The sequence below is a fragment of the Schistocerca nitens genome, chromosome 5 (assembly GCF_023898315.1).
Source record: "Schistocerca nitens isolate TAMUIC-IGC-003100 chromosome 5, iqSchNite1.1, whole genome shotgun sequence".
In the NCBI taxonomy this organism is placed as follows: domain Eukaryota; kingdom Metazoa; phylum Arthropoda; class Insecta; order Orthoptera; family Acrididae; genus Schistocerca; species Schistocerca nitens.
This window is the reverse complement of record NC_064618.1, coordinates 89,750,684-89,770,567: the sequence shown is the minus strand read 5'-3', so window position 1 is coordinate 89,770,567 and position 19,884 is coordinate 89,750,684.

The window sequence follows — 19,884 nt, the reverse complement described above, 5'->3', positions numbered from 1 at the left end:
AGTGCAGGGGGTGGTTTAGTTATGATACAAAAACTGAGGACCATGCTGCGATATCATTGGCTGCTAGCATCATGAGATAGACGCGACGTGATGTTTTGTTGACCTGACAAGTCGTCGAGAACAGTGGTTTGGAATCCGACTAACTGGGTAAAATGCGTTTAAATTGCGGAAAACCTGGCAAAATTGCTAAAATTGATGGGAAATACATAAAAACGAGCAAAATATGACAAAATAATTGTTATAGAACTCCGACATCGGCAGTTTGGTCATCCACGATCGACGACAGTATCATATGCCTAGTTTGTAGTTTTCCTCAGTTGGATTTTAATAAATAGTGAGGAGGGCGGAGATGCAAATTGTAGCTTGCTGTCGGTTGTAAAAATGATTTTTTGTTTCGACATACGGATAGACAGAGTGAAAGTGGTATTCGGTATTGACGTTTGTGCATCTGAAGTGTATATAATAGATATATGCTTGACAACTTACTTACAAGACTTCCACAGACACTAATTTCGAGTTTTCAGAGGCTGGGAGAGTGCGCTGGCTAGAGAAACCTGCTGGAAGTAGCCGGCGCCGTCATAGTGCACAGCCACCGCCGTCAGCAACCTCAACGGCTGTTGGTCCCAGCACCCAACTCCTCTGACGAATGGAACCGCTGAAGCTGCCTTTTTCCATTGCGAGACGTAGCCGAGGACCATAGCATGCCATTGGCCATTCTTCTCGCAGTAAGTTGTTAATTCTCCCATCTGATGAAGAATAGTCAAGTACACTCCTGGAAATGGAAAAAAGAACACATTGACACCGGTGTGTCAGACCCACCATACTTGCTCCGGACACTGCGAGAGGGCTGTACAGGCAATGATCACACGCACGGCACAGCGGACACACCAGGAACCGCGGTGTTGGCCGTCGAATGGCGCTAGCTGCGCAGCATTTGTGCACCGCCGCCGTCAGTGTCAGCCAGTTTGCCGTGGCATACGGAGCTCCAACGCAGTCTTTAACACTGGTAGCATGCCGCGACAGCGTGGACGTGAACCGTATGTGCAGTTGACGGACTTTGAGCGAGGGCGTATAGTGGGCATGCGGGAGGCCGGGTGGACGTACCGCCGAATTGCTCAACACGTGGGGCGTGAGGTCTCCACAGTACATCGATGTTGTCGCCAGTGGTCGGCGGAAGGTGCACGTGCCCGTCGACCTGGGACCGGACCGCAGCGACGCACGGATGCACGCCAAGACCGTAGGATCCTACGCAGTGCCGTAGGGGGCCGCACCGCCACTTCCCAGCAAATTAGGGACACTGTTGCTCCTGGGGTATCGGCGAGGACCATTCGCAACCGTCTCCATGAAGCTGGGCTACGGTCCCGCACACCGTTAGGCCGTCTTCCGCTCACGCCCCAACATCGTGCAGCCCGCCTCCAGTGGTGTCGCGACAGGCGTGAATGGAGGGACGAATGGAGACGTGTCGTCTTCAGCGATGAGAGTCGCTTCTGCCTTGGTGCCAATGATGGTCGTATGCGTGTTTGGCGCCGTGCAGGTGAGCGCCACAATCAGGACTGCATACGACCGAGGCACACAGGGCCAACACCCGGCATCATGGTGTGGGGAGCGATCTCCTACACTGGCCGTACACCACTGGTGATCGTCGAGGGGACACTGAATAGTGCACGGTACTTCCAAACCGTCATCGAACCCATCGTTCTACCATTCCTAGACCGGCAAGGGAACTTGCTGTTCCAACAGGACAATGCACGTCCGCATGTATCCCGTGCCACCCAACGTGCTCTAGAAGGTGTAAGTCAACTACCTTGGCCAGCAACATCTCCGGATCTGTCCCCCATTGAGCATGTTTGGGACTGGATGAAGCGTCGTCTCATGCGGTCTGCACGTCCAGCACGAACGCTGGTCCAACTGAGGCGCCAGGTGGAAATGGCATGGCAAGCCGTTCCACAGGACTACATCCAGCATCTCTACGATCGTCTCCATGGGAGAATAGCAGCCTGCATTGCTGCGAAAGGTGGATATACACTGTACTAGTGCCGACATTGTGAATGCTCTGTTGCCTGTGTCTATGTGCCTGTGGTTCTGTCAGTGTGATCATGTGATGTATCTGACCCCAGGAATGTGTCAATAAAGTTTCCCCTTCCTGGGACAATGAATTCACGGTGTTCTTATTTCAATTTCCAGGAGTGTATTTTGCTATTGCTCCAGGGCCTGCATTTCCCAGAAATACGTTTGATTTCTGCAGACCTGAAATAGTGTATTATGTTCTACTCGACATCGACCAAAGCAGAGCATCGCCAATAGTTGTATCTCTTTGTACACCATCAGCGAGAGGTTAGAACAGGCCTGGGAAACCAGAACCATTACCAATATGATGGTCCAGCTGCAGATCAGAAACAGTACTTCATTGTCAGCCCAACACTGATCATAGCAGAGCACCTGTACTGGATGGAGCTCTTTACGTACCATCAGCAACAGGACAGAACAGGCCTGGAGAAACAGTATCCCTGTCTATGGGTGAAAAGAGGAAGGGATGAGGGGAGGAAGGGGGGGGAGGGGATAAGACTGACTCTGCTGCTGTATCCACACATCGAGATGAAAATATATGCACTGTTCTTGTGGAAGCATTTTTTTCGGTAGTTCTGCGATGTTATTAGTGTGTTCCATCTTCCTGTAGAACCAAAGCTGAGATGCACCCTCAGCCTAACAGAGTTGTTGCTATTTTCTTTTCTCCCTTTTTTTAGTAGTTGCTCGCTTATAACACGATTATGTCTCTCTCCTTCTGGCACCACTCACAAAAAACAGTCTGTTCACCCTGGAATGTTCGCTCAATATTGACTATCGTGTTGTTGTTTGGTTCTGTAAGCATTACGTTATTGGTGAAGCCTTCTACTCACCATAGTGTGTGGAATTTGATAGATGAATGTATGTTGAAGGATTGTTAGATGGTGTCATGTTCTTATTTTGTAGTATATTCAATGCAAGATTCAATGTTCTCCGTTCAATATTTATTGTAGCAAGCATAAGTTCACGCCACAAGAATGAGTTTACGTTTATTTAGCTGAAGACATTGTCATCACTTCAGTCTCTACGCTGTTCATTTTTGGAACACAACCTGCTACCAGCTTAGAGACTGAAGTGATGACACTTTCTGCAGGACCTGACCATCATTTTACAGGACAATGCTCAAACACGTACAGTGCAAACTGTTACTGATTTGTTTGACTGGTGGCGTTGCTATACCACCTACTGCACTCCCCTGACTTAAGCCCTTGTTTGTTGAGCTCGATTTCTAAACTGAAGGAAACACTTCACGCCATTCGCTTCAGAACTGCTACAAATTCGCCAGGCAATAGACCGCGCCGCTCGAACTGTCAACACATCCACGACTTCCACATCACTGGCAACGGGTTATACACAATGCTGCTGACTACTCTGAAGGTCAGTAAAACTTTGAAACACATGTCTATTTTGTACGAGCTGTAAGTAAATAGTTGCCACTTCTAAAGTTACAACCCTTTCGGAATATTTCAGACACTGAATTGGAAGAAACAGTCACTAGTCACGAAGCATCTACATTGCAGTATGGTGTGGGAACGATTTTTTAAAGAGATATCACTGTGAAAGTTCACAGAAATACAAGTGCAGCTCACAATTTACTATGAAATATGTTACGCAGAACACAAGTAGGCATAAGCACATGAAAATTCCAAAAATGTACGTTTTATCGCGTAAATATATAACAAAATTAGGAAACGATTGTTTTCGAGAGAGGATACTATTGTCTAAATTTTCTAGGAAGTACAAATTAAGCTTACAATTGGCGATATATTGTGAAAATTGCACGGCACTCGCAGTATTCGAAAGTATACAATATTTCACGATACATAGACGCTTTGAGGCTATCAATGACAGATTATGCGAAAACGTCAAGAACAGCCTAGAGGGCACTTGCAGTCTCATAAAGGAAAACCCGGAAGCCGGCTGATATATATAAATAAACGTGCGAAATGAGCGGTTTTTTTTTTTTTTTTTTTTACTTGGCTAAATTTAACACCTCCTAGTGTAATACCGTAACATTTCCACTATAGTTGCTACGGCCAGTCAAGCACTGCAGTAGTAGTACAAGTGCTGAGTAACATAAAAACATGCACAGATGACGTCACTGCTCAAGATGAAATATCGACAGATAATTTCTTTTAATTCAGGCTAAAATTTTAAGTAAACTTCCCAGTTACTAACATTAATACCTTACTACACGTTTACTGACACAATAAATCATTTTAAAATTAATATTTTCGTTTCCGCTGCTTTTGAGGTCAAAACGCTTGTATTTATTTTCATTTGATTGTTCTGTCGTCGCAACTCGCCGTACAATCTATGTCCGGGCTCACCGCAAACAAATAAATCGTGCAAAAAATAATGACCCCCACTACTGACACACACACACACCCACACAAGTCTATACCTGTCGCATTTATTTCATGGCGCGTTTCAGAAACAAAGAACAAGCTAAAATATTATACAACATAATTATCTGCTTGAGTGATCATTCAACTACGTAGCCGCTCTGGAAAGTATTAAAATATTTAATACTGTTGCATGGAGTCCAAACAACACAATAGCTACTACGCTGGTCTCGTTGTCAACCAAATTGAAAGCCAGGTTCCCAGCTAAATTAACGTCAGGCGTATAGAGCCACTCCATTAGAATATGGAATACGAGCACCGCTCACTACAGCAAAAGCCATCCTCCAAAGGACCGTTACTGGAACAGACGTTAATCTTTTCATCACATTTCAGTAATCGCAAGGAAGAATGTACAAGTGTCGGCCGGGGTGACTGAGCGGTTCTAGGCGCTACAGTCTGGAACCGAGCGACCGCTACGGTCGCAGGTTCGAATCCTGCCTCGGGCATGGATGTATGTGATGTCCGTAGGTTAGTTAGGTCTAAGTAGTTCTAAGTTCTAGGGGACTGATGTCCTCAGAAGTTAAGCCCCATAGTGCTCAGAGTCATTTTTGAATATACAAGTCGCCAAATAGTCTGTCCGAAGCAGTCTGCTCAATTTAAAAAGCAACCATGGTGCAGCGATTGATCGACTGCAGCAGTCGATAGCCTCGCAAGCTCTCTAGATACAAGAGTTGAGTGGCCTCTGTTTTAATAACTCATGTACTTTGGACTACCCGTAACGAACAATTTCAAATTTGTGTACTGAAACCGAAGGCGTTGTTTTTTTTTTTCATTTTTAGACGGAACTGAAACTCACTCATTGTACACAAGACAAATTTCAGCTATCCATGTAACGCCTCTGCAAGCATTCCAAATTTTGCATAAAATATTCATATGTGTGAAGTACTAAAAAAAGCTTCTTCAAACATATTTCCGCTAATAAAGAAATGTTTGCTCTTATATAATTTTTTTAAGCCACTCCAAACACCTTTGCACTGAGTAAATGAGATCCTTGCTGTACGTAAAACAGCGTTGCATGCACTGAGTGCACAGCGTGTGAGGTAGCTCTTCCGAAGCCACAGATTACAGTGCGTCTGTGGTTCAAATGGCTCTGAGCACTATGCGACTTAACTTCTGAGGTCATCAGTCGCCTAGAACTTAGAACTAACTAAACCTAGCTAACCTAAGGACATCACACACATCCATGCCCGAGGCAGGATTCGAACCTGCGACGGTAGCGGTCACGCGGTTCCAGACTGAAGCGCCTAGAAGCGCACGGCCACACTGGCCGGCAGTGCGTCTGTGGAGCATACAAACAGTGTTCGTTCGCTTACGAGACACGACTACAGATGGTCTGCACGTTCTTCATTTACAACGTAGGTAGCCTATAACACTGCAACTGGATTTACGTAGCGTATGCAATCAAATACCAAAATTGGTTTATTACGTACTATGCCCCAACAGAACAAATAGTCCTGTCACGGAAAAGCCACGCATAACACTTCTTTCCGCTACTGCTATATCATAACCTTAAAGTTGGAGGCAGGTCGTGTAATAAAAACTATCTTGTTAAAGTAATTATGGTGTAAAGCAACAGAGCAGTGTTACCCTCTGAGAGGAACTTTGTTTGTGTTGACCGTGAAATACCTAATGCAGGTAGCTTATCGGAAGTGAAAGTCAGAATTACGTCAATATTTGACAGTAACAAACAATAATTTGCCTATCCACAGTGTCCAAATGATAATAACAACGGTCGCCACACTAATAAGGCATCAGAATGAGTAACATTCTTATTCAAGGAACTGAAAATAAGTAACTTCAATGGACAATCACAGCCTATACTTCGTCACACGAGAGTGCAATGAACTCTGGCACCTGCATGTGTTTACGTTAAAGAATGTTCTAACAGTTATAAGAGAACATAGCTATTTGCATAATGATAACAGAGCCTTCAAGGCTTGGTCAACTGAATGGTCTCAATAATATTACTACCAATATTCACTGTAGAATCATAAAACAGGCGTAGGTTCAATATTACTTTTCAAAATTGTAGATGTAGTTCACTGCAAAATTATAAACTGATCATAGGTTAAGTCTCTCTAAGCTAAATAACTTTTTATTTAGAAAAAAATTAAATGGAATTCACTAACAGATTTCTTCTCACTGTCTTTTGAATAAAGAAGTTGCTGTTTTCATAGATAGTTGTCTTTCTATTAATCGTTATGTAGCATGAGCACAACAGACAAATTATAGATCCTGTTACAACATTGTTGTTGTTGTGGTCTTCAGTCCTGAGACTGGTTTGATGCAGCTCTCCATGCTACTCTATCCTGTGCAAGCTTCTTCATCTCCCAGTACCTACTGCAGCCTACATCCTTCTGAATCTTCTTAGTGTATTGATCTCTTGGTCTCCCTCTACGATTTTTACCCTCCACGCTGCCCTCCAATACGAAATTGGTGATCCCTTGATGCCTCAGAACATGTCCTACCAACCGATCCCTTCTTCTAGTCAAGTTGTGCCACAAAATCCTCTTCTCCCCAATTCTGTTCAATAACTCCTCATTAGCTATGTGATCTACCCATCTGATCTTCAGCATTCTCTGTAGCACCAAGTTTCGAAAGCTTCTATTCTCTTCTTGTCTAAACTATTTATCGTCCATGTTTCACTTCCATACATGGCTACACTCCATACAAATACTTTCAGAAATGACTTCCTAACACTTAAATCTATACTCGATGTTAACAAATTTCTCTTCTTCAGAAACGCTTTCCTTGCCATTGCCAGTCTACATTTTATATACTCTCTATTTCGATCATCATCAGTTATTTTGCTCCCCAAATAGCAAAACTCCTTCACTATTTTAATTAATATGCACTTTTAACACACAAGAGGAACCCAATATTGTATAGAATTTGGCTTGAATAGCAAGAGTAATTGAAACTTTCTATAATTAATTAACTTTGTGCGTTTGAACTACTTTCAATGGAGGAGGGGGGCCTTAATCTTGACCACTGTAGCAGAGCAGAGTAAACACACTTTCATTACATCAAGGAAACACTTAGCAAGCATGAACATATAACGCTCAACAGTTGCAGTTCTGAACTTTTACTGCAGTGAAACACAAAATTGAGATATTTGTTGGATCCTTTCAACAAACATTATTAATCTTAGCACACTCTATTGCCATATTAATTTTAATTTGCTTTCAATAAAGGATGCTCGGTAATCATAGTTCAAACGGAGAGGAACCTGAGAGGTGTTGCGATAAGGAAAAAATCAAGGTAGGTACATAAATTCAGTTATAAATTACCTTATATTTCAGCACACTAACACATCCAATGAGCTGATCCTTCACTGTAAATTACTATCGTTCTTCTGTTCTATTACAGTGATGCGCAGTGTGGTGGCGTGTGCATGTTGGTAGGTGGATTTGCAGGTAGAATTGCTGGACTCAGTCATTTCTTGGTGGCGATGATAGATACCAATTTCAGAATAGTTCCAGCTCTTTGTCCTTCCATCCGAGGCACTGGAAAGCGTCAGTAAAGCCTCTTCTCGGAACCAGCACAATACAGAACTTTTACATGAGCAGTTGATAGTTTGGTAGCTCGCCCCCGACTGACTCTCAATTCCACCTTTTCTACCTAGGCCAACCACAATTTGCGGGCACTGCATGCTTCCGTTTCCGAGGGGAACCAGAACAGCTTTTATATACGAAATAACTAAGAACCCTAAGTGAAGGTCAGCAGTTTACATAACAGCAAACAAACATATTAAATAAAACAGAACATTTGCACATATTGGTAGTTCTACACAAAATTATTTAATTTTAAAGATAACCAAAGAGATTATATGAGGAAGACAAAAAATCATTTGCCCATATTGTGCATATTACAGACATTACACTTCATTACAGTATCGACTTAATCGTACACTAATTACAGAAGTTCAACGATGGGATGTTGAACAAAATAGAAAGCTAAATGAATCAACAAAGAGTATGTAGTGTGTAAGCTATGGTGTTACAAGCCGACTTATATTTTTGAAGAAAGCAGTATATTATTTCTATTAATTACATTTCAAAATGAATACTTTTCTGGCTCTGAGACACTTTTGGTATGTCTTGTTCCGAAAACCAAAAAATGTAGAACGTCTGCAACTGCTAATTCTAAGATAAAGTAGAAACCACTCTGTTGTCCCACTGAAGAAAGTGACAAAATGTTACAGAGCGGTGTACGCCAGTCTAACAGACACTCATTTTCCATGGTTTCCTTCAATCTCTAACGTCATTTATCTACGAGGACTGACTATCATTCACTAATGTGAATTCGACAATGGAACGAGGTATAACACCGATAATTCTCAGAATGTTGGTGAATGAATGTATTGGGAAAAAGGTATGTTATAGATGCCATAGGCAAGCAAATAACTAGAACACCAAAACAAAAGGCTCTAACATACTGTGAGGAAGTCTTATACAGAATAAAAGGAGCATTCTGCAAGCACTTCCTCGATGGACGCTAGGAAGGAAAATGACCTGGATTTGGAAAACAGTTTCTTGCATAGCGTATAGAAATCTGTGCTGCGTTACGCAGTTTTCATTTCGAGCAGACTTTCAACTGAACTAAATTTATGACCGATAAGCCACATATTTTTAGCTCTGCTGGAAGTCTACTGAGAATGGAACCTACCTAATATAGCACAAATTTCAATATTATGTTTAAGGAAATGTTTTCTAACTGCAGATCGTTTTTCATTTTCTTATTTATTGAGTGAATGATACATTTCCTATTGAAAAAGTTCCTATTATTAACAATAAATGGCTGGAGAGTGGTTATTACGTAGGCGGTAGAGTTCAACAATCGACATTGCGAATTCTTCCCGTCGCTCTTTTCTCGATATATCCAAGTAGATTTGAGCTTTACTTCTTGTTTTCTCTAATCCCTACACCGTTACAAGAGATGTAACGAGATCAAACCATCTACAAGACAAAGAGCTATGGAATAATTAACAAAAGAAATTTGAATTTATTAAACTGCTATGTACTGAAATTCTCGTTGGGTCTTCCCGCTGGAGAATGTAACTTTGGTACTAATAGCGGTCTGACATGTTATAAAGGCAACTCTTCTCGCCCCACATGATGATGGCTGGTAGCTCACTGCCTGTCCTGTCTTCACCGATTGCAGGTGGTATCCCTCACTACCAGACTTCATAACCTTTCCCTCCTTGTGGCTCTGTAAATCTGGTCGTGCCGTAAATAAGGCCTGCTTCGAGCCTTTATCATATTTATTCCTCCGTCCATCTCTCAATAATCATCGCTGGGTGCTGAGCCGGTGGGTTTCTGGCGCCAGGCGATATCGATTCTTACTTCCAACTTTGATCGTTGTCCCCATGGAGGTATGAGGAGGGGAGATGCCATGACGTCACAAACTTGAAGCCGACAGAAACCGAGCTCCGCCATTGTAGTTTGGTCAGAAGACTCGTTTCCGATTGTGCTACTGTCTAGAGCTGCTGAAGGTTTTTTCATTTTAAAATGCCGGTTTGCGTTGTTTACGGGTGTACTAACCGTTGGGATAGTGCTACCAAGTTAAAAGGAATCACGTTCCATGCGTAAGTGGCCCCGTTCGTAAAATATTGTCGTTTATATTCGTGAGATGTGCGGCCTTGTTTACGTTTTGTGAAACTGTTTTCTTCAGATTTCCGATCAATGAAGCTCGTAGGGCTCTGTGGGTTCATATGCTTATTTTTCTTGACAAAGCACAAACGATGTTTGTATTTACAAATGAAATTTTGTATAAGTGTGTAAACGAGTAAGAAATATCATCCGGTATGTAAACTAGCATAGCTTTCGGGTTCTGCTTTCAGTTTACATCGACACAAATACAGTAAAAGGTGATTTGAGTTTGAAAAGAGCTTTGTACACTGTTATTTTTCATCATTCGAAGTTCGTATCCAAAAGAAACACTTAAGTTAACGAGACCAAATCAGTTGTATTGCTGGGGCAAAAACGCATTAAAAAACGAAATCACCTGAAAAAGCTATTCTGACGTTGTGTTATGCATGTAAACATTGTAACACTCATCATCTAAAATTATTTCGCAGACATAACGTTAAATATGAAGAACACGCAATTCTAACAAGAGCTCTGTCACTGTTTTGACCAATCAAACATGGCGGCCCACCGGCTTCAAACAGACGTACAGCAGACGGCCATAGTGCCATCTCCCCTCCTTATACCTCCATGGTTATCCCTGTGCCTTGTTCTCTTTGCATCTTTGAGGCAGGCTATTTATGGTAGCGCGCGCGCGCGCAAGTCGAGGAGAGTGGGTCCGCGCGTGAGCCGAGTCAGTCTGTGAAGTGACGTGCTTTCGATGTTGTCGTTGTGGGGAGTTGGTGACACCATGTCACGTGGCACGGCCGTATGCCGTGAGGACGAGTTGAGTTGGAGCAACGAAGAAGCATGGGCCGCTGCCGGAAAGTTATATTGACACAGAAAGTTATATTGACACGGCTGGCCAGTGGCGACCAGGATTTGCTAATACCTCGAGAGCTATGTGGATGGATGGCATGTGAATTTCACATGAAGAAGAAAACATTAATTTCCAAGCTTTCTTGGTGGGGTCCTCCTTCTATATATATTGAATATTATTGTGTACTTAAGGACTGTCGACTGTTGTAGTTCAAAAATGGCTCTGAGCACTATGGGACTTAACATCTGTGGTCATCAGTCTCCTAGAACTTAGAACTACTTAAACCTAACTAACCTAAGGACATCACACACATCCATGCCCGAGGCAGGATTCGAACCTGCAACCGTAGCAGTCGCGCGGTTCCGGACTGAGCGCCTAGAAGTGCTAGACCACCGCGGCCGGCGACTGTTGTAGTTGCTCGTGCAAGTGGCCAGCACAACATTCACTGCAGTGGTGGCGAGGCGAGTTATGTTCTAGAACGGCCACAAAATTATGTTACTAAAGTGGCTGGAAATATCGCCTCGCATTTTTAAGTTTTGATTTGGTGCTTAGTGGCACGCTGAGGGTAGCTGGTTCACTTGAACGTCATTTCTTAATTCAGTTATAGATTTAGAATTTTCTGGTTTTACGAATTAGTGGTAGTTGTTGTTTCTTAATAATTTCTTGTGTGTATGGAAGGCAAGTGGCCACGATAAATATAAGTCACATTGTGTTTCATGGTCCGATAGAGGCTTTGTGTATTTTGATCTGTGGCCATATCGGCCGTGCTTATTGCATTAGGAACCTATTGAAGTGACATTAGTTTTCCATTGCAATTTCAAAAACCTCTCTGAAGGTTGATTGTCACGTTAGGTACTGCACGTTTGATTTATGTAGTGTCAGCCATTCAGCAAAGACAGATTATCTTGTAAGGTGGACCTTAAGTCATTGGGTGTGGACTGACACATCTTTTAACACAGCATCAAGATTTTTTTGATTTTTTTATCGAAGGAAACTAAGCTCCTTAATTCTGTTCATTGGTTAACTTGTAATATGTTTATATTAAGGTATTGCTTTCCTATATATGTATTTGTGTAACTTGTATATACTACAGTGTGTCCGCCGCTAATGTTTTCCTGTTTTCAGAAACGTGTATAGTGGTTGACGCGAGAAAACCTCGCCCCGCGAGCTTGCAGTGTGACGGAAATCTCAGGATTTGAACTCAGGGCCGTCCGGACCCCGTTAACGAACGATTTCTCTATTCCATTCAACGAGAGGCTTGCTTTAGGCAGAAGATTTCCTACGGCCCAAAGATGAGTATAAGTTCACCCTTTGGATCGTGTGTTTGTGAAATCGTAATAGATTAACGTTTGCTCGCGTCCATCACATCTTCATCAAATTGACGTTTTGCCTTAAGCTTGCATAAAGTCTAGAATCTTCCGGACGTTGAGTGTAATAGAATGCTAAGTGTAAACAGAACAATTAATAGTACCCTTCAGGTCAAATATCATCAAAAGAATTTTACCTTTTCAGTAAGTGTAAAACCGAGTGAGAAAAGCGATAGCCGACATTGTAAACATTTCGTTATCTATTTCATCTATTATTTTGGTTGTTGTTTCCGGCACGTAAAGGGGCCGTTGTCACAAGTGTGACGGTTAATATTGTAAATACTAGTTGTGGATAGGGCCTTGATATGAAAATGTTGTTTATTGATTATTACTGCTGATGAATTCATGTGTATGTGTAATCAGTAAAGAAGTGTTGCAACTACAAACTGGTTGTGTTACTAGTATATAAGGCTAGAGTGTGCAACCGCTACACCAGGTGCATCTGAGTACCTGTCCAGATATCAAGTAGACAGAAATTTTACGTAAGGAGGGTATAAACGCAAATGAGAAAACATACAACCCCATGGTGATCAGCTGTTGAAATAAAGAAATCGTTAACCCATAACTTAGAGGAAAACCGAGCGCACGCTAATTGTGCACTGATACACAAGAAACAAGAATATAATCCTGAACAAGAAGGCAGCAGAGTCTTTCGCGGTGGCGACCATGTATAAAATTTTCTCGTTGTTAAGGCACATCACATCTGAGTTAAGACTCGAGCTTTTCGTCAGAAAGCGACTGACTGCTGACTCCGATATGACTCTTATACAGCAGTGGTTTGGGGTGCTATTGGTGGAGCGATGACCCTTGGGCAGGATTTGCAGGCACAAGTGCGAGAAACGGTCAGTGAAGCGAGTAGTTACTCCCCCTCCTACTCACTGCGTAAGAACTGGAAAGTTCTCGGACTTGCCCAAGGATCGCAGCACTAGATTTTTTTTCTTTTTCTACGTAGGTACAACTTTAACAGGGAAATAATTCAATCCAGTAGCTGACTGTAGACAGCTATCTGACACAAGAGACTGTGAGCTTCGTTTACTGACGGAGATAGAAAAATTGTTGGCTGCTTAGTGAGAGAAAAATAATAATTTTTTTTTCTCTGTGGAGCTGACCTGGAGAAAATTATTGTTCATTTTATGTTTTCGGCATGAAATCGGAAATTTAAATACTGCAAGGTCTTGAAAAGGGTGATAATTATTCTCTTAATTTTTATTCGCCGCGCTAGCAGCCATTTCGACATAGTCCAAGCCAGCCAGAAACTAATCCGTTTCCACATGCCGCCTTTTAAAATCTCCAAAAACCACTAAACTCCTTCGCCTTCTCTACAGTAAAAGGTGCCAAACTACTATAATAATGATTATGTACACCGATTTCTTCACTTGAGCAGCGCAGGATTAGCCGAGCGGTCTCGGGCGCTGCAGTCATGGACTGTGCGGCTGATCCCGGCGGAGGTTCGAGTCCTCCCTCGGGCATGGGTGTGTGTGTTTGCCCTTAGGATAATTTAGATTAAGTAGTGTGTAATCTTAGGGACTGATGACCTTAGCAGTTAAGTCCCATAAGATTTCACACACATTTGAACATTTCTTCACTTGAATGGTTATTATTAAATAATGAACGGACATACCTCCCCCCCCCCCCTGCCCAAACTATATTCAACGCTAAAAAAGTAAAATACCAAAATGTGACGAAACAATATCAACCTTAACATAACAACTGTTTTTCCACAGACATGATAATATTCCATCTGCTACCGAAATTATTTATTGTAACGTTTCAGCACGACATGAGTATTTTCCTGGAAATGGAGAAAACTAAGTATCTTGCCCTGAAGAAGTTTATGTAAAAGAAGGTTTGCCACCAAATGAAATTCATTCGAAATTCATAAATGTGTCTAGGAGCTCTTCTTCCTCTTTTTTCTCAGTGAAATTCAAATGGCTCTAAGCACTATGGGACTTAACATCTGAGGTCATCAGTCCCCTAGACTTAGAACTACTTAAACCTAAGTAACGTAAGCCCGAGGCAGGATTCGAACCTGCGACCGTAGCAGCAGCACCGTTCCGGACTGAAGCGCCTAGAACCGTTCGGCCAGAGCGGCCCGCTTCTCAGTGAAGAAATGGGCCTGCAAACTAGAAATCGTCGAAGAAGTGCATGACCATGAAAGATCTGCGTCCAAAGATTTCTGAAACTGGCACTATTGTCTGGATTTCAGAAGAATGTGTCGCCTCCATTTTGCATGTAGAACAGCATAAAGGAAACCTTTGTGCAAAATGGATGCCACGCACGACAATTTCGCAAACAGTGTTTGCACACTTTTGTAAAAATAAGTAGAAAATACTCTTATGTATTCACCACTACACACCAGAATCAAATCAACAAGCGAAACATGAAACGATGGACAAATGCCAGGTCTTCAGCTCCAAAGAAGACTGTGTCATCGAAGAGGTGTTCTCGGATGTGAAAGGGATTCTCTTAATTGACACTCTTCGTATAGGTATATTGTTCTATTCTTCTAACGGATCTGGATGCAAAAATTCGCGAAAAGGGACCTGGTTTATAGGAGAAAACAATCATCAAGACAGTGCACCTGCCCATAAAAGTTTCTTTGCAGTGAGAAAACAGACGGATTTGTGCTATGAAGCGTTGGAACATCTGCTCTGTATCTTGTCTTTGGCTTCCTGAGACTCCATCTCTTGACAAAACTTGAAGTTATCCTCGTTGTTCAACATTTTTCGGCCAATCAAGAACCGATTTCAGCTGTAGTAGATTATTTTGCATCACTGGAATACTGGACAAATGGAATGATTTTACTAGAAACCCGGTGGAAGAAGTGTATTAATTTCAAAGGAAATTATGTTATACTCTCGGCCTGATCGTGAAAATGAGAGTTTTTGTTTCCAGAAAACATACATGCCCATTCTCACCATCAAGCCGAGAACTTTTCAGCCCAGCCTCATTCTGGACGGAAGGAGAATGAAGGCCGCTAGCAGAACTAACATTTTGAGTCTTTCTCAAGGCTCAGTTTCTTGCACCTGGCCAAAGGCTCCTCTAATGAACTGTTGCTATTACTGAGAAAAATAAAGTCCAAAGACGGTCAGCATTTCTGTGCAGCAACGTGGAGCAGCACTGAACACATACTGGTTACGGGACCAAAGTTGTGTTCACTGCATAAAATTAAAGACTTTCTGTATTCAGAAAAAAGCTCGGGTGGTTTGAGGGTATACGGTGTTAGGAACATGCCATGAGAACGTGACGAAACTTACTCAGGGCTGACAATCTATGCCACGTAGATGCATTGTACTGAGCATAAACACCATACCAAGTACATAAACGTGGTAAAGTCAGCGATAGTCGACATAAGATCTCCTTCGAAGATGCCAAAATCTTATATTACTTCACGCTTCGTTTTACCGCGTCTTCGTAACAAAAGAAGCAGTGGGAATTCGCATGCTCTCTAGCAAATTTAAACGACAGCGGCCGAGTAGAACTTAGGGCTCGAAAGATACCTGCATAAATGCTGGCGGTTTCGTGAGATGTAGTTCCTAACAGGAATGGAATCTTTATTTGGGAGTCAGAAACATCAGCATTGCAAAATGAACGATTGGTGACATATGATTCTCGTAGTGCAGTCCCTCTGCGATCTTCGGAATGATTCTAGATCAACATCCGTCTTGAAAGAAAAAGTCAAATGATATATACGAACATAGTGGCTAGTGGCTAGATCGTCGGTGATAGTAACCTAATGTGAAAAAGCAAAAGGTTGAATTGGCATAATGAGCTTCACATCTTCATTAGTAGTCAGACGATAAGTGTTCGTGTTCTGAGGTATGGAGATGACAGGCGGCAAGAACATGCATGTCTCTTCCATACATGTACATGCTCCAGGTTTCCTCTTCGTAATGGATGATACTCGTCTGTATCGAACTACTGTCGTGGACGTGAGAACCAGAGTTTGAAACATCCACCGCGGGGAGTGAAAGTGTAGCTCATCAACTGCCACCAAGTGTTTTCCTGACCTCAGTCCTGCTTCTCGTGGTTGTAATCAGCACACAAAAGGAACTCCACGTTGTTACCAAGCGTGTGTGACAGCAAACGGTAACGATTGTCTCTCTTGTCTTCTGGTTTTGTTGCTCTTATGTTTAAAATGTGTGTGTTCGGTTTCATAAATTTTCTAGTATCTGATCTGGAGGCTGACGTATATTGAAAATCTAGAATTGGAGTCACGCTGACTACATATACTTTATACACTACTGACCATTAAAATTGCTACACCAAGAAGAAATGCAGGTGATAAACGGGTATTCAATAGACAAATATATTGTAATAGAACTGACATGTGATTGCATTTTCTCGCAATTTGGGTGCATAGATCCTGAGAAATCAGTACCCAAAACAACCACCTCTGGCCGTAATAACGGCCTTGATACGCCTGGGCATTGAATCAAACAGAGCTTGGATGGCGTGTGCTGGTACAGCTGCCCAAGCAGCTTCAACACGATACCACAGTTCATCAAGAGTAGTGACTGCGTATCGTGACGAGCCAGTTGCTCGGTCACCATTGAGCACACGTTTTCAATTGGTGAGAGATCTGGAGAATGTGCTGGCCAGGACAGCAGTCGAATATTTTCTGTATCCAGAAAGGCCCGTACAGGAACTGCAACATGCGGTCGTGTATTATCCTGCTTAAATGTAGGGTTTCGCAGGGATCGAATGAAGGGTAGAGCCACGGGTCGTAACACATCTGAAATGTAACGTCCACTGTTCAAAGTGCCGTCAATGCGAACAAGAGGTGTCCGAGACGTGTAACCAATGGCACGCCATACCACCACGCCGGGTGATACGGCAGTATGGCGATGACGAATATACGCTTCCAATGTGCGTTCACCGCGATGTCCCCAAACACGGATGCGACCATCATGATGCTGTAAACAGAACCTGGATTCATCAGCCGGCCGAAGTGGCCGTGCGGTTAAAGGCGCTGCAGTCTGAAACCGCAAGACCGCTACGGTCGCAGGTTCGAATCCTGCCTCGGGCATGGATGTTTGTGATGTCTTAGGTTAGTTAGGTTTAACTAGTTCTAAGTTCTAGGGGACTAATGACCTCAGCAGTTGAGTCCCATAGTGCTCAGAGCCATTTGAACCATTTTTGAAGAACCTGGATTCATCCGAAAAAATTACGTTTTGCCATGAGGGCAGCCTGGTTCGTCGTTGAGTACACTATCGCAGGCGCTCCTGTCTGTGATGCAGCGTCAAGGGTAACCACAGCCATGGTCTCCGAGCTGATAGTCCATGCTGCTGCAAACGTCGTCCAACTGTTCTTGCAAACGTCCCCATCTGTTGACTCAGGGATCGAGACGTGGCTGCACGATCCGTTACAGCCATGCGGATAAGATGCCTGTCATCTCGGCTGCTAGTGATACGAGGCTATTGGGATCCAACACGGCGTTCCGTATTAACCTCCTGAACCCACCGATTCCATATTCTGCTAACAGTCATTGGATCTCGACCAACGCGAGCAGCAATGTCGCGATACGATAAACCGCAATCGCGATAGGCTACAATCTGAGCTTTATCAAAGTCTGAAACGTGATGGTACGCATTTCTCCTCCTTGCACGAGGCATCACAAAAACGTTTCACCAGGCAACGCTGGTCAACTGCTGTTTGTGTATGAGAAATCGATTGGAAACTTTCCTCATGTCAGCACGTTGTAGGTGTCGCCACCGGCGCGAACCACGTGTGAATGCTCTGGAAAGCTAATCATTTGCATATGACAGCATCTTTTCGTGTCGGTTAAATTTCGCGTCTGTAGCACGTCATCTTCGTGGTGTAGCAATTTTAATGGCCAGTAGTGTACATATTTTACGCTACATACTTTATATAAAGTTTACTTGGAGGTCAAGCCGCAAGCACTGTGTGCGAGTGAGAACTCATATTTCAAAGATACAGACCATCATCGGCAGCTGATGTACTATCAGAACTGATGTTTGTCTTTCACATACTAATGGTTCAAATGGCTCTGAGCACTATGGGACTCAACTGCTTTGGTCATCAGTCCCCTAGAACTTAGAACTACTTAAACCTAACTAACCTAAGGACATCACACACATCCATGCCCGAGGCAGGATTCGAACCTGCGACCGTAGCAATCGCACGGTTCCGGACTGCGCGCCTAGAACCGCGAGACCACTGCGGCCGGCATACATACTAATCAAATGGCTCTGAGCACTATGGGACTTGACATCTGTGGTCATCAGTCCCCTAGAACTTAGAACTACTTAAACCTAACTAACGCCATCACACACATCCATGCCCGAGGCCGGATTCGAACCTGCGACCGTAGCAGTCGCGCGGTTCCCGACTGAGCGCCTAGAACCGCGAGACCACCACGGCCGGCTTACATACTAATCAGCCCAAACTTTGTGACCATCTGCTTAATATCGTGTTGGTTCACGTTAGGAGCGCAATACAATAGCGATTATGCGTGGCAGGGATCCCAAAAGTCTTTGTTACATTTCCGGAGGTACAGGGTGTTTCAAAAATGACCGGTATATTTGAAACGGCAATAAAAACTAAACGAGCAGCGATAGAAACACACCGTTTGTTGCAATATGCTTGGGACAACAGTACATTTTCGGGCGGACAAGCTTTCGAAATTACAGTAGTTACAATTTTCAAAAACAGATGGCGCTGCAAGTGATGTGAAAGATATAGAAGACAACGCAGTCTGTGGGTGCGCCATTCTGTACGTCGTCTTTCTGCTGTAAGCGTGTGCTGTTCACAACGTGCAAATGTGCTGTAGACAACATGGTTTATTCCTTAGAACAGAGGATTTTTCTGGTGTTGGAATTCCACCGCCTAGAACACAGTGTTGTTGCAACAAGACGAAGTTTTCAACGGAGGTTTAATGTAACCAAAGGACCGAAAAGCGATACAATAAAGGATCTGTTTGAAAAATTTCAACGGACTGGGAACGTGACGGATGAACGTGCTGGAAAGGTAGGGCGACCGCGTACGGCAACCACAGAGGGCAACGCGCAGCTAGTGCAGCAGGTGATCCAACAGCGGCCTCGGGTTTCCGTTCGCCGTGTTGCAGCTGCGGTCCAAATGACGCCAACGTCCACGTATCGTCTCATGCGCCAGAGTTTACACCTCTATCCATACAAAATTCAAACGCGGCAACCCCTCAGCGCCGCTACCATTGCTGCACGAGAGACATTCGCTAACGATATAATGCACAGGATTGATGACGGCGATATGCATGTGGGCAGCATTTGGTTTACTGACGAAGCTTATTTTTACCTCGACGGCTTCGTCAATAAACAGAACTGGCGCATATGGGGAACCGAAAAGCCCCATGTTGCAGTCCCATCGTCCCTGCGTCCTCAAAAGTACTGGTCTGGGCCGCCATTTCTTCCAAAGGAATCATTGGCCTATTTTTCAGATCCGAAACGATTACTGCATCACGCTATCTGGACATTCTTCGTGAATTTGTGGCGGTACAAACTGCCTTAGACGACACTGCGAACACCTCGTGGTTTATGCAAGATGGTGCCCGGCCACATCGCACGGCCGACGTCTTTAATTTCCTGAATGAATATTTCGATGAT